Below are 13,906 nucleotides of genomic sequence, written 5' to 3' on the forward strand. Positions count from 1 at the left end.
GACGCATGTAAATCTGTTTCTGCGCAGTAATCCAAATCTAGTATTCACTTTACTATCAAAGACTTTACTTGGCACAACAATGCAATAAAATAAAGATAAGGAGAGGTTGCTACAGTAGTAACAACTTCCAAGACTCAAATATAAAACAAAAGTACTGTAGTAAAATAAACACATGGGTTATCTCCCAAGAAGTGCTTTCTTTATAGCCATTAAGATGGGCTCGGCAATTTTAATGATGCGCTCGCAAGAAATAAGAGTTGAAGCAAAAGAGAGCATCAAGAAGAAAATTCAAAACAAATTTAAGCCTAACATGCTTCCTATGCATAGGAATCTTGTAAATAAACAAATTCATGAAGCATAATGCAACAAGCATAGAAAGATAAAACAAGTGTAACTTCAAGATTTTCAGCAAAAAGAGAGGTGTTTTAGTAACATGAAAATTTCTACAACCATATTTTCCTCTCTCATAATAATATCCAGTAGCATCATGAGCAAACTCAACAATATAACTATCAAATGAAACATTCTTATCATGAGTCTCATGCATAAAATTATTACTACTCCCAACATAAGCATAGTCATTCTTATTAATTGTAGTGGGAGCAAATTCAACAGAGTAGCTATCATTATTATTCTCATCATCAAATATAGGAGGTATAGTATCATCATAATTAAATTTATTCTCCATAGTAGGTGGCACCAAAAGACCACTATCATTATAATCATCATATATGGGAGGCATATCATAATCAACATAAACTTTCTCCTCAATACCCGGAGGGCTAAAGAGATCATTTTCATCAAAACCGACCTCCCCAAGCTTAGAATTTTCTATATCATTATCAACAATGGTGTTCAAAGCGTTCATACTAATATTACTACTAGCATGCAAATAAGATTCCATAGGTTTTTTAATTTTCGCATTAAACCATTCATGTCTTGACTCAGGAAATAGTACAAAAAGCTCACAGATGTTTTCCATTATGTCTTACTAGTGTTTAACAAGAAACAAAAAGATGCAATTGCAGGATCTAAAGGAAATAGCTTTGAGCACATACACAACGGCAACAGAGAAGTACTTAGTTACCTGGGACCGGAGTGTGAATGCCTTTTACCTTTCCTCCCTGGCAACGGCGCCAGAAAAGTGTTTGATGTCTACGGGTGCTTCTATTCTTGTAGACAGTGTTGGGCCTCCAAGAGCAGAGGTTTGTAGAACATCAGCAAGTTTCCCTTAAGTGGATCACCCAAGGTTTATCAAACTCAGGGAGGAAGAGGTCAAAGATATCCCTCTCAAGCAACCCTGCAATCACGATACAAGAAGTCTCTTGTGTCCCCAACACACCTAATACACTTGTCGATGTATAGGTGCACTAGTTCGGCAAAGAGATAGTGAAATACAAGTAATATGGATGTATATGAGTGGTAATAGCAATCTGAATAAAATATGGCAGCGAGTAAACATGCAAACGTAACAAGTAAATAAACGGAGTTTCGATGCTTAGAAACAAGGCCTAGGGATCATACTTTTACTAGTGGACACTCTCAACATTGATCACATAATAAAACCACTCTACACTCTCTTGTTGAATGATGAACACCACTAATTGTGTAGGGCTACAAGAGCACCTCAATGCCGGAGTTAACAAGCTCCACAACATTCGATATTCATATTTAAATAACCTTAGAGTGCATGATAGATCATTGCAATTACACCAAGTACTAACATAGCATGCACACTCGTCACCATCACACTATGAAGGAGGAATAGATCACATCAATACTATCATAGCAATAATTAACTTCATAATCTACAAGAGATTACAATCATAACCTACGCCAAGTACTACATGATGCACACACTCGTCACCATTACACCATGGAGGAGGAATAGACTACTTTAATAACATCACTAGAGTAACACATAGATGAATAGTGATACAAAACTCATATGAATCTCAATCATGTAAGGCAGCTCATGAGATCATTGTATTGAAGTACATAGGAGAGAGATTAACCACATAGCTACCGGTACAGCCCTTAGCCTCGATGGAGAACTACTCCCTCCTCATGGGAGACAGCAGCGTTGATGAAGATGGCGGTGGTGTCGATGGAGGAGCCTTCCGAGGGCACTTCCCCGTCCCGGTGGCGTGCCGGAACAGAGACTCCTGTCCCCCAGATCTTGGCTTCGCGATGGCGGCGGCTCTGGAAGGTTTCTCGTACCGTGGCTTTTCCGTATCGAAGATTTAGGTCAGGGACCTTTAAATAGGCGAAGAGGCGGAGTCGGAGGGCTAACGGGGCCACCACACAGTAGGGCGGCGCGCCTGGCTCCTTGGCCGCGCCGCCACCACGTGTGGGCCCCCCAGGGCTCCCCTCTGGTGGCTCTCGGGTGTTCTGGAAGCTTCGTGGATTTCTAAGATGCTGGGCGTTGATTTCGCCTGATTCCGAGAATATTTCCTTACTAGGATTTCTGAAACCAAAAACAGCAGAAAACAGCAACTGGCACTTCGGCATCTCGTCAATAGGTTAGTTCCGGAAAACGCATAATAATGACATATAATGTGTATAAAACATGTGAGTATCATCATAAAAGTAGCATGGAACATAAGAAATTATAGATACGTTTGGGACGTATCAGTCATCACGCGAGCAGTCGAGCTATTGGTGCCAAAGTTTTTCGAGCTGGATTTTACTGGTTGACAGCAATCGAGGATGCAAAGGAGATAGTACGAACTTGTGATGCGTGCCAAAGATTTGCCGCGAAACCTCATTCTCCCGAGCAGAGAGTTGACGCCAATACCATTGTCCTGGCCCTTTGCTCAATGGGGCCTCGATATGGTGGGGAAGTTACATAAAGCTTCGCCGGAGGATACGAGTATATGCTCGTCGTCGTCGACAAATTTACCAAGTGGATAGAAGCCAAGCCGATAAATTCACCAGACGCAGCATCTGCAATAAAGTTCGTGAAAAGCATTGTTTTCGGTTTGGAGTACCTCACAGCATTGTCACGGACAATGGCAGTAACTTTACATCCAAGGAATTCAAGGCATATTGTGCAAAGATAGGCATCAAATTGCACTTCGCGTAAGTCGCACATCCACAAACCAACGGCCGAGTCGAAAAAGCCAATGGTATTATCTGCAACGGTATCAAAAAACGCTTGTTAGGACCATTGGAAAAAGCACGACACACCTGGCCAGAGGAGCTGCCGAATGTATTGTGGAGTATTCGAACAACACCAAATACGGCGACGCAGGAAACTCCATTTTTTCTGGTCCATGGAGCTGAGGCAGTTTTGCCAATAGAGATAGAGCATGATTCCCCAAGGGTCACGGAGTATGACGAAGAGGCTTCTAGAAAGGCATTAGAAGATGATGTCGATGCATTGGACGAAGCCAGAGATGAGGTATTATCACGGGTCACTAAATACCAGCAAGACCTGAAAAACTACCATAGTCGACGTTTGCGACCAAGATCCTTTCAGGTTGGAGACTTAGTGCTACGACTCAATCAAAATAGTACTGAAAAACTCGAGTCACCATGGCTTGGCCCTTACATCGTCACAGAAGTAATCGAAGGAGGAGCGTACAGGATCAAGGATAAGAAGTCAGGGGCTCCCGAGAAAAACCCCTGGAACATGGCACAACTAAGGCGTTTTTACGCTTAGTGTCGAAATATAGTCCTCCTTGTAAAAATACAATGTACTGAAACGCCCGCGAGTTTTCAGACGCACTCTTTTCCTTTTTCGGGGCACCGAGTGGGGCCGGAAAAGGTTTTTGATGAGGCGGGCTCGCGGTGCTGCAATATAATAAAGATAGTCGAGATATATATCTTTTTCTTCGACAGGCTCGGGGCTTATGCTCCAGACTTACAATATATATCTCCAAAAATATTTCGCCTTGGTGCGAAAACACCTCGCAAAATGAACAACGATACAAAATAGCGATCAACAACAAGGCACGGGGGCTCGTACCCGCAAATATAGCATATTCAATATAATTTAGTTGCCTTGGTTTAAAACCTCGCACATACAATAAAGAAATTCACTACCGAGACACTCGGGGGCTTGATGCAGAAAAATATAAACGTTTATTGACTTTACAATATAGAACATGTTTACAACATACAAGAGGCAATTCCGGGGAAAACTCAACAAGTGTAAAGAAAAAGAAATGTCATTTGTGGCCTAATATATTATCTATGGTCACCCGATTTACAGTACGAGTACTGTGTTCGGCATAGCTGCCCTTCACGAAGAACTCAGCGTCCATCCGAAGAAGTTCATCAATCATATCTTCGGCTACAGGGGTCACATGATCATCAATTTTGCCAACGTCCCTTTTCCTTTTCGCCATCTTGGCCAAGCACTTGGTAACAATTTTGCTGATGTCAAACTTGGGATAGCAGATTTTGATCATCATCATAGCAAACCTAGCGCCAGCAGAAAGTTGCGCCCGAACAAATCCATGGATTTGGGGAGCATCTCGAAATTGCTCCATCAAACCAAGAAGAGTATTGGGTGCCTCGTTCCGAGGAAACATCGTCTTGTAAACCAGAGACAATGTTCTAGTGCAGAAATCCAGGAACTAGCGAACCTGACAGGCGCGGTCTTGAAACCAGACAATCTGTCGGGTCCGCTCTGGAGTGGCCCAGAATAGAGATCCATGGTCAAGTGAAAGGTTAACGAGAAGATTGTCCTTGCGTTTACCCTCTCTTCTTCGGTAGCAGCGTCGATAAAGGAACCTATTTGGAGACGCACAGGAATTTCAAAAAAAAGAGGATACAGCAAGAAGACAGAAGAAGTTTTGATTCGACAAAGCATACCTAACATATCCACACTGGCTTCATTCATCAATTCAAGCATAAAATTCTCTCGGGTGGTTGCCTTTTCAGCTTCAGAAACAGCGGCTTCCTTGGCAGCCATGGCTTCTTGAGCTTGTTGAAGTGCAATTTTTTCTGCTTCGGATGCCTTGCGAGATTGCTCCATCATCACAAGTGTTTGCCTCTTCGCATACTGAAGCTGTTGACGAAGTTCTTCCAAATCTTGCGATAAATTCGTACTCGAGGAATCTTCACCAAGTTTAGTATTAACAAGCACTTTCCTCGAGCAAGCAGAAGTAGGCAAAATATCGGAAGGAGCAGGAGTTGGAGTATAGTTATCAAATATCAACTGAAATTAAAGGGTTCGACATCAATCATCAAGCAAAATAGAATTTCATTGATTTTCAGAATAATTACAGGGCATTACAATGGAGCTAGTGGGATAAGTGTCGCCAAAAGCTACTTTGGCGACAGCATCAAAAGGAAGAAAGAAAAAGAAAAAAAGGGGGGAAAGACAGGGTGGTCTACTAGACCTCCGTTTTGGATGAGCTTGGAGCTGGAGTTGGCTTGCACCCAAGATAAGCGAGGACCTTCTTCCAGTTCGGTTTCGCAGCCTTGATCAGCGACTGCCACTTTTTGGTCTCCATCTCTTGCGTGTCGCCAACCCTAGTCCAGTCGATATTTTGTTGGCTATCGGCAACAAGGGCAATAGTGCCCTCCACGCCAACCTTCAAACCTTCTTGACGAAGTTTGAGCCCAAGATTTTCGGGAGTATTGAAGCACTTGGCGAGAGCAAGAAACGGCGCGGGTTGTTCTTTCTTCGGGAAGAAATAAGGGTACAGCTGCGACAACCCCGCCTCAGCTTCAGCAAGACCGTCGCGTGCCTCGTCTCCATGAATCTCAAGGAGAGAAAGCGCGTCAAGAAGGGGATCGTTCTCAGGATCCCTAAGTTCATATTCTTGACCCGTTTTTCCCGCTAAGGCAAAAATTTATTGATAAGTAAGCAAGACAGGAGAAGTTCAAGGAAGTCAAAATAGTTTGGGCACTTATCGGCAAAACGACGGCTCGCGACGCCGGGTGCTTGATAATCGCCTCTTCGCGAGCAGATTGTTCAGAAATATGCTCACTTAAAGAAGTTTCCGCCTCATGAAGCCTCTTTCGAAGATCTTCGACGGTGGCGGCCTCTGCCTTAGCTTTTTCGGCATCTGCTTCAGCCTTCTTACAAGCTTTTTCACTTTGCTCCAGTTTACGAGCAAGTGTGTCAGCACGTTTGTTGGCTTCCGCAAGATTTTCTAAAGAAAATAGTCGACAGAAATCAGAACACGATAAGAAAAGAAAGAAGACGTCGATTTGCCAAAAGAAGTAGAAAAGTATTACCTTCTGCTTGCTTAGCATAATCATGGTACCCGACAAATTGGGCACCAAGGCGAATGAATTCTTGCATCAAGGGCTGACAGTGGAAAAAGAGAAGTAAGTATCAAACAGGGTAAAAAGGTCGACAACAAAAAGTAAAAAAAAAGAGAGGAGAGTTCATAGGCAATGGAAAAGTTTCTTATACAAAAAAGGAGAAGTAAGAAACTTACGTTATCCAGAAGAGGAGTTGCAGAGCCACCAGGCTGAAGAGCAGATTCTGCGGCTGGCTCGACCCTAGCCCTCTTTGGCGAAGGGACATGGGGGCTTGCAGGTGGAGTTGGACGCTCGACGTTCTGTTGAGGAGGCGAGGTTTCCTCTACATCAGGCTGAACATCCGAAACAACTAAAGTACGCGACGTACTCGTTCGAGCAGCCACGTCAATAGGTGGATTTTCTTCCTCGTCACCATTGCAATAAAACGTCGACAATATAAGTAAAAACGACGACAAATATTTTGCAAGATAAACAACAAAGAGTGATAAAGACTTACAAGCTGACAAGGGCATCCAAGTAAGGGTCAAAAGCTGTCTTCCCTTCGGAAGGACCAACTTCTTCGGCTTTGGAGGTGCCGGAATCTTTGATTTCATTCCTCTTCCTCTTGTTCTTTGGAGAAACAACAGGAGGAAGGGAGTGTGTCGAGGCAGTGGCCTCAGAATCGGCTTCTTTTTCAGAGGATACCGCAGATTTTCGAGAACCTGCGGCTTCACTCTCAGGGCGAGAAGTATCCTGGTTGTCGTCGGTGACAACGGCCCGTTCTTCCACTTCTCCACCTTCAGGAAGGGGAGGAAGAGAAACAAGATCTGGATGGTTCTACAAAAAAGAATAATGTCGACAAGAAAGTTATGCAAAAGATGTCAACAAAAATAAGTACTCGAGAAAAATATTTCATACGATAATACCTCAGGGAGCGCGTTGGTGGCGCTAAACGGCTTTACGCGACAAGACGAGGGGACAGGATCTTTCTTGTTGAGGGAGGAGATTTTTCGGACAAGTTTTTCTAAATCCTTGACCGATAAATCCACCGACAAGCGGTCCACATCTTTGTCGCCGACGATACTTCCGTAAGGGATTTTTGCGAGCTCCGTAGAGGCTGCACTCTAATCCTAAGGAAATAAGCCGTGATTTGGATACCCGATAGTTCTTGTCCTCGGGTATTTTGGAGTTGGTGGATGCGTGTCATCAAGGCTTCGTCGCCGCTTTTTCTTCGTCGGTAGCCTCCGCATCCCAGGAACGACGGCGACAGATTTTCTCGGTACCATCAAAAGGAGGGATGTTGTCTTCAACAGAGCCATGATTCTCCTCATGAATGTACAACCATTTTTTGCGCCACCCTTGTACTGAGTCAGGGAACTTGACGTCAAAGTACTCGACGTCAGGGCGGACGCAGATGACAACACCGCCAATGTTGTAGGAAACATTGGGAGAGCCATTACGGCGACAGAAGAAAATGCGTTTCCATAGAGCCCGCTTAGGCCGGACTCCAAGGAAAGCTTCACAAAGCGTGATAAAGATTGAGATATGGAGGATGGAGTTGGGAGTAAGATGATGCAGTTGCAGTCCATACATAAAAAGCAACCCCCGTAGGAAATTGTGAATGGGGACGGAAAGACCACGGATGAGGTGGTCGACGAAACTGACCCGATACTCCATTGGAGGGGTTGGGTAGCTTTCTTCGCTGGGGAAGCAGAGTGCGCCTTCCTTCTTGCTGATCCCCAGTTTCTTCAGCAGATTGATGTCATGAGGAGAGATTTTGGATCTCTCCCACTCCATGTTCCCCAGATCTTCGGCCGCCATCTTGGATTCGGGTGCGTTGTGTTTGGTGAGCCTGCGCGGTGGCATCAACAATGGCGCAGGAGTACAGTGCGAGCGTGGTGGAGCTCCAAGAACTATAGGGCGCAAGGGAGAATTTTGCAGAGGAGAAGCAGAGGTGCGGCGCGAGCGAAAGGGCTAAAGGAGGAAGACGATGCCTTTATATCGAGGTGCGGTGAATCGACGCGCCGTTGGATTGAGAGATTGTGGAACAGATGATGTACACGTGGACAAGGGGTAAAAAGTAATTTCATACGGACGAAAAAGCACAGGAGCTACAGTACGTGCGCCAGGAAAAGCGGAGGACGTGTGTCCCCCACTTGCACGACGTGTCAATACGATGTGCAAATTGGGCCCGCAGGACAGTGTGAGCGAAGTTCTCGCGTTTTTTCTGATAAAGTGACCGTGGCTATCGTCATTAATGATGTCACCTTGGCAAGAGAATACCTCGGCTACGAAGGTCCGTAAAAATGGCAACAGCAGAAGATTCTTGATTATTTCGAGAAGCCTTTGATCAAATACAAGTTTTTGCTCAAATGCTCGGGGGCTACTTTGGAAAAAAGAAAAAATACGAGTATGGAAAAATAGAAATGGCGAGAGCCTATGATCAAATGCAAGCATTTGCCCATAGCCTCGGGGGCTACTCCCATCGGGAGCGCTGTTCGCGCACCCGATAAATATAGAAGTTCGAGAAAGAATGACAATATAGCGACACGAGGCATTAAAGTGTTGAGCCTACAACCAAGCACTAGTCCTTGGCTGTAGCCTCGGGGGCTACTCCCATCGGGAACGCTGTTCGCGTGCCCGATGAAATTAAAAAAAAAGAGAGAGAGAAAGAAGAAAAAAGAGAAAAGAAAGAAAGAAAGAAGAAGTGAGTATATTTCGAGTTATATAAATAACTCTGCATATACTCCCATCGGGAGAGCAATATAAGTCATATGTTGACTCAATAAAATGTGCTATTCCAATAGCCGAATAAGCACTCGACAATATATTCTCAGAACGCCAAAGTTGCGAATAATTTATGAATGCCGCAAAACTTTGCGAAGGTAAGACCCCGGATCCGTTCTGTGTGGCGTGGCGCCGTCTCTGACGTCGGTTTGCTACTTTTTTCCGTATCAACAGATACGAAGAAAAATCCTAACGGACGCGTTAGGTACCCGATAAATATGACTGGGACTCGACAGAATGGTAAGACCTTAAGCGGCACCTATCGAAGTTTACACCAGTATCCCGAGATCATGTCCAGGGACGTGATTTTGAAGTAGGTTTTTGCGGATTGCCACTAGAGCAGTTAACTAGTACCTGATCCGTCAGATGAACTAGCCCCAACTACCATTATCCCTGTACAATATAGAAATTCATATGCAAAGATATGTGATAAAGTTCAGAGTTATTGAGTAGATATAAAGGTGGAGATTTTCCCTGACTCTACGATTCAAACAAAATCTCGGGGGCTACTGACATAGGCATCCCCAATGGGCCTGCCGAAGAAGGTACCCGGGGTTTACTGAAGGCCCACGACCCGAAGGATAAGAAGATTCGGAAGCCCAAAATATTATTAATGAAAGCTAGAGTTGTAATTGGAAGCATTATTTGTAATCTTGCGGGACAGGTTAGAAACCCTCCCGGACTCTGTAAACTTGTGTATCACGAATCCCTCGGCTCCACCTCCTATATAAAGGGGAGTCGAGGGACAAAGAAAGGATCGAATCATTGTCTCGCAAACCTTAGCTTTACATTGTCGAGTACTTTTCGGCTGAAACTTTCGAGATCTACTTGCCCTCTACATCCAACGAAACCCTAGTCTACTATTTTTAGGCATTGACAAGTTAATACCTTGTCACATGGAAACCATAGGTTTGGAATGACATAGGCCCCGGATGAGCCGTAGCAGGAGTTTCCACATACAGATCCTCGATTTTACCAAGTGCTAGCTCATGTATGCGGAAATCATCAATGCCGGGTACATGCAAGGTTAGACAAACCTTACATCACACTTGTACACATATGTTAGCGACAAATGCAAGTTTTCCAGCGATTCCGACGCTCTGGTGATCTGTATCTTGGGAAACCCTAGGGTGGGGACCCTGCAGATCTACCCCTATAGCTTTCTCCGTGAGAGGGTTTACCAATGGATTTTTTTATTTGCTTTGCTTTGTTTAGGACATATGCACATGGAAACCATAGGTTTGGAATGACATAGGCCCCGGATGAGCCGTAGCAGGAGTTTCCACATACACATCCTGGATTTTACCAAGTGTTAGCCCATGTATGCGGAAATCATCAACGTCGGGTACATGCAAGGTTAGACAAACCTTACATCACACTTGTACACATATGTTAGGAATAAATGCAAGTTTTCCAGCGATTCCGACGCTCCGGTGATCTGTATCTTGGGAAACCCTAGGGCGGGGACCCTGCAGATCTACCCCTATAGCTTTCTCCGTGCAAGGGTTTACCAATAGATTTTTTTTACTTGCTTTGCTTTGTTTAGGACATATGCACATGGAAACCATAGGTTTAAAATGAAATAGGCCCCGGATGAGCCGTAGCAGGAGTTTCCACCGATTCCGACGCTCCGGTGGTTTGTATCTACGAAACCCTAGGGCGGGGACCCCGCAAATCTACCCCTAGGGTTAGGGTTAGGGTTAGGGTTAGCAATTGACTTTTTCCTTTTTTTTAGGACATATGTATATCGATAGCAGATATTGAGCCTACTGGCTCCAGTCGACCCGTCTGCGAAGAGCGTCACTCGTGAGACCTAGCTACATATGGCATCTACCATTTTTAAATACAAACATAATTTTTACATAACTCTATTTTCTTCTCCCTCCTTTACTAATATAAAGTAAAGGAGAGAGAAGAAAATAGACAAAAAAAGAACCATTTTTACATAACTCATACTACTACATAAATAAATAAATACAAACATAATATAAAGAAGTAAAGGAGAGAGAAGAAAATAGAAAAAAAAGAACCATTTTTACATAACTCATACTACTACATAAATAAATACAAACATAATATAAAGTAAAGGAGAGAGAAGAAAATAGAAAAAAAGAACCATTTTTACATAACTCATACTACTACATAAATAAATATAAACATAATATAAAGTAAAGGAGAGAGAAGAAAATAGAAAGAAAAAAACGTAAGCCGAGGGTGGCCGTCGGCATAGGTAGGTGATGCACTATGCCGAGGGGCACCCTCGGCGCCTCTCTGACGCCGTAACCGGGCCGTCACGGTCGGAGCGGGGGTGGAGTTGACGCAGGCACTACGCCGACGGCCGTGTGTACGCCGAGGGTAGCCGTCGGCGTATGGAGCTCTACGCCGAGGGTTTTTGTACGCCGAGGGTCACGACGGGCTGCTGCCCTGGACCGGACGTACGCCGACGACCCCGATATTTGGCCGTCGGCGTACGCCACGGCCGTCGGTGCAGCGCGCGATTCCTGTAGTGAATTGTCCCAGGCACCAGCGGGTGACCTTGATCAATAGCTTGCTGATTCATGTTGCTATAGGCTTCTTGGAGCCTTTGGAACTGGCGACCGTCCTTTTGGATTCATGCATCTATTCCTTTCATTGTCATCTGTGTAGAAGTGAACATTGCAAGGCCCGACGACATATGTGCTGCTGAGGGCCCTTCATTTTGGGTTCGCCGAGGCTGAAAATTACGTCGCTGACTGCGGTAACCTCCTTCCTCGCGACTACCACTATTGTGTTAACTGTTGCCATTATTATTATCTCGTTTATCCGAGAAAATTGCTGCGACCACCTCAGGGTACTCGATCTCGTCATACATGCAAATTCTTACGCTTCCTTTTGCGGGTGCTATTGCGATCATATCTTCCTTTATCAACACCTCGATCATCTGAGTGGCCTCGATCGTTGTATATATAATCTTTGCCGTCAGCCCATTGGTTGGGAAGGCCCATTAATTGTGCTATAGTTGTGGGTTTTTTACCTCCGATTCCACCCCCAGCTCTTTCCCTTGCACTACATTACTGAAGACACTGATTGCCCTTTCCTCTGAAATATCCTCTGCTGAGTTTTTCAGTTTGGTCCATCGTTGGATGTACGAGCGTATAGGCGCGTTGTGTCATTCAATGCAGCCTCGTAACTCTTCAATAGAGGCCGGACGTTTGTACGTGGCCTAAAAATTGCGAGCTCGTCCTAATCATGAATTGACCTTGCAGGAAGGTTCTCGATCCAAGCGGGCATGTAACCTCTCAGTTGAAATTGTAATTATTGCATGGAAGTAGTCTTTGTACCCCCACTGCATCGCACAGCTATTAGACGGTCATCCAACCAAGTTTTAGGATCTTCACCACCATAATATTTGCGATAATCCGCGTGAAGCTTGAAACCTTTAAGCATTGAGTTTCGTCGAATTCGGCGGCTAAAATAGCTCGCACCACTTTTTTCCGTCATCACGGGAGTAGATGGATTCACGACTGGCACGCTCCTCTCGAGCCTTGTCGACTTTCTTATGTGTGATGTCATCACGGGCTTCATAGCCTCGGCGTCTTCTATTTTGCAAGTGTCACCTTGGGCTGCAAGTACGTTGTGGCAGCTGATTGCCCCCTAAAGTGTGATTGTGACGTGGCTCAATTTCTTTCTCCGTATCACGCTTCAGTTCCTGCCATCTGCAATCCTTGGAGAGCAGCTCGATGGGTACTTGCCCGAGGGTCGTCTGCTGGAAGTTGAGTACAAAGTAAGTATGTTGTAGCGGCAATCATATTTGTGTTGCATCATATGTTTGTAGAATCCTAATTTTTGTTTCGTGTTTATTCCGGTAATCCTCATGAGGTATATAAAAAACAACATGTAGGGAGGAGACTTGGAGTACAAGATGTTGTATAGTTCTAATCTAACCTAACATGTATATGTATTCTAATGCAGGAGTAGTAGTGGTGTTATTTTAGCTGCAGCAGAAAGAAGTATTCCAATGTGATCCCTTTTATTCTTGTGTTGGAAGCATGATGTGTGAAACCTGTGTTGATGTGGTCGGTCTCTGTTTCCTAGGCTGAACGATTTGGCTTTGCAGATGCAGGGGGGTGAACGGACAGACGGCGAGCCGGCGGTGGAGCCTTGTGCGTTGCGTGGTGGTGGCAGGTAGCTGGTAACATGTACTAAATTGGAGATGGATGTCTGAGTGCTGAAACTCTGGTTTGGTCGTCTGTTACCAGGGAATGGGGAGTAAGGGCATCTCCAAATGGGCGTGTCTGGAGGCCCGTTTTTTGCTGTTTGGATCGTCTCTCGGACACGCGGATACGCGCGGACCCGTGACCCATTTTGCTCTCCAACGGTGCGACCCAAATTCATCACCTTTTTTTCTTTCTCTTTTTTTTTTCTTGCAAAAAATCTCCAGCCGCAGAGTCCCATGCACGAGAAGATCCTCAAGACAGAGCCAAGCATGCTCGCCGCGCACGGCCCTGCTCGCGGCGAGCTCCGCCCGTGCATGTGCCCGTGCTCGCGGTGAGCTCCGCCTCCTGCCCGCGCGGCGGTGGCGAGGCGAGGCACGGCCGGCCTCGTGCCCGCGGCGGTGGCGAGGCGAGGCGCAGCCAGCCCCGTGCCCGCGGCGGCTTGGCTGGCCCCGTGCCCACGGCGGCGGTGGGGAGGCGAGGCGCGGCTGGCCCCATGCCCGCGTGGCCGGCCCCGTGCCCGCGCGGCGGTGGCGGGGCGAGGTGCGGCCAGCCCCGTGCCCGCGCTGTAGAAGAGATATTGGAGATTGCACAGCACCAATAGGGTCGGCTGCTCATATATATATAGGCGGACACATGTACAATTACAGGTACAACCCTGAGAAAACACGGGGACCTATACCTATACAATATGTTGCTCAACACCCCCCCGCAGTCGAAGG

The sequence above is a fragment of the Lolium rigidum genome, chromosome 3 (genome assembly GCF_022539505.1).
Source record: "Lolium rigidum isolate FL_2022 chromosome 3, APGP_CSIRO_Lrig_0.1, whole genome shotgun sequence".
NCBI classification, from domain to species: Eukaryota; Viridiplantae; Streptophyta; class Magnoliopsida; order Poales; family Poaceae; genus Lolium; species Lolium rigidum.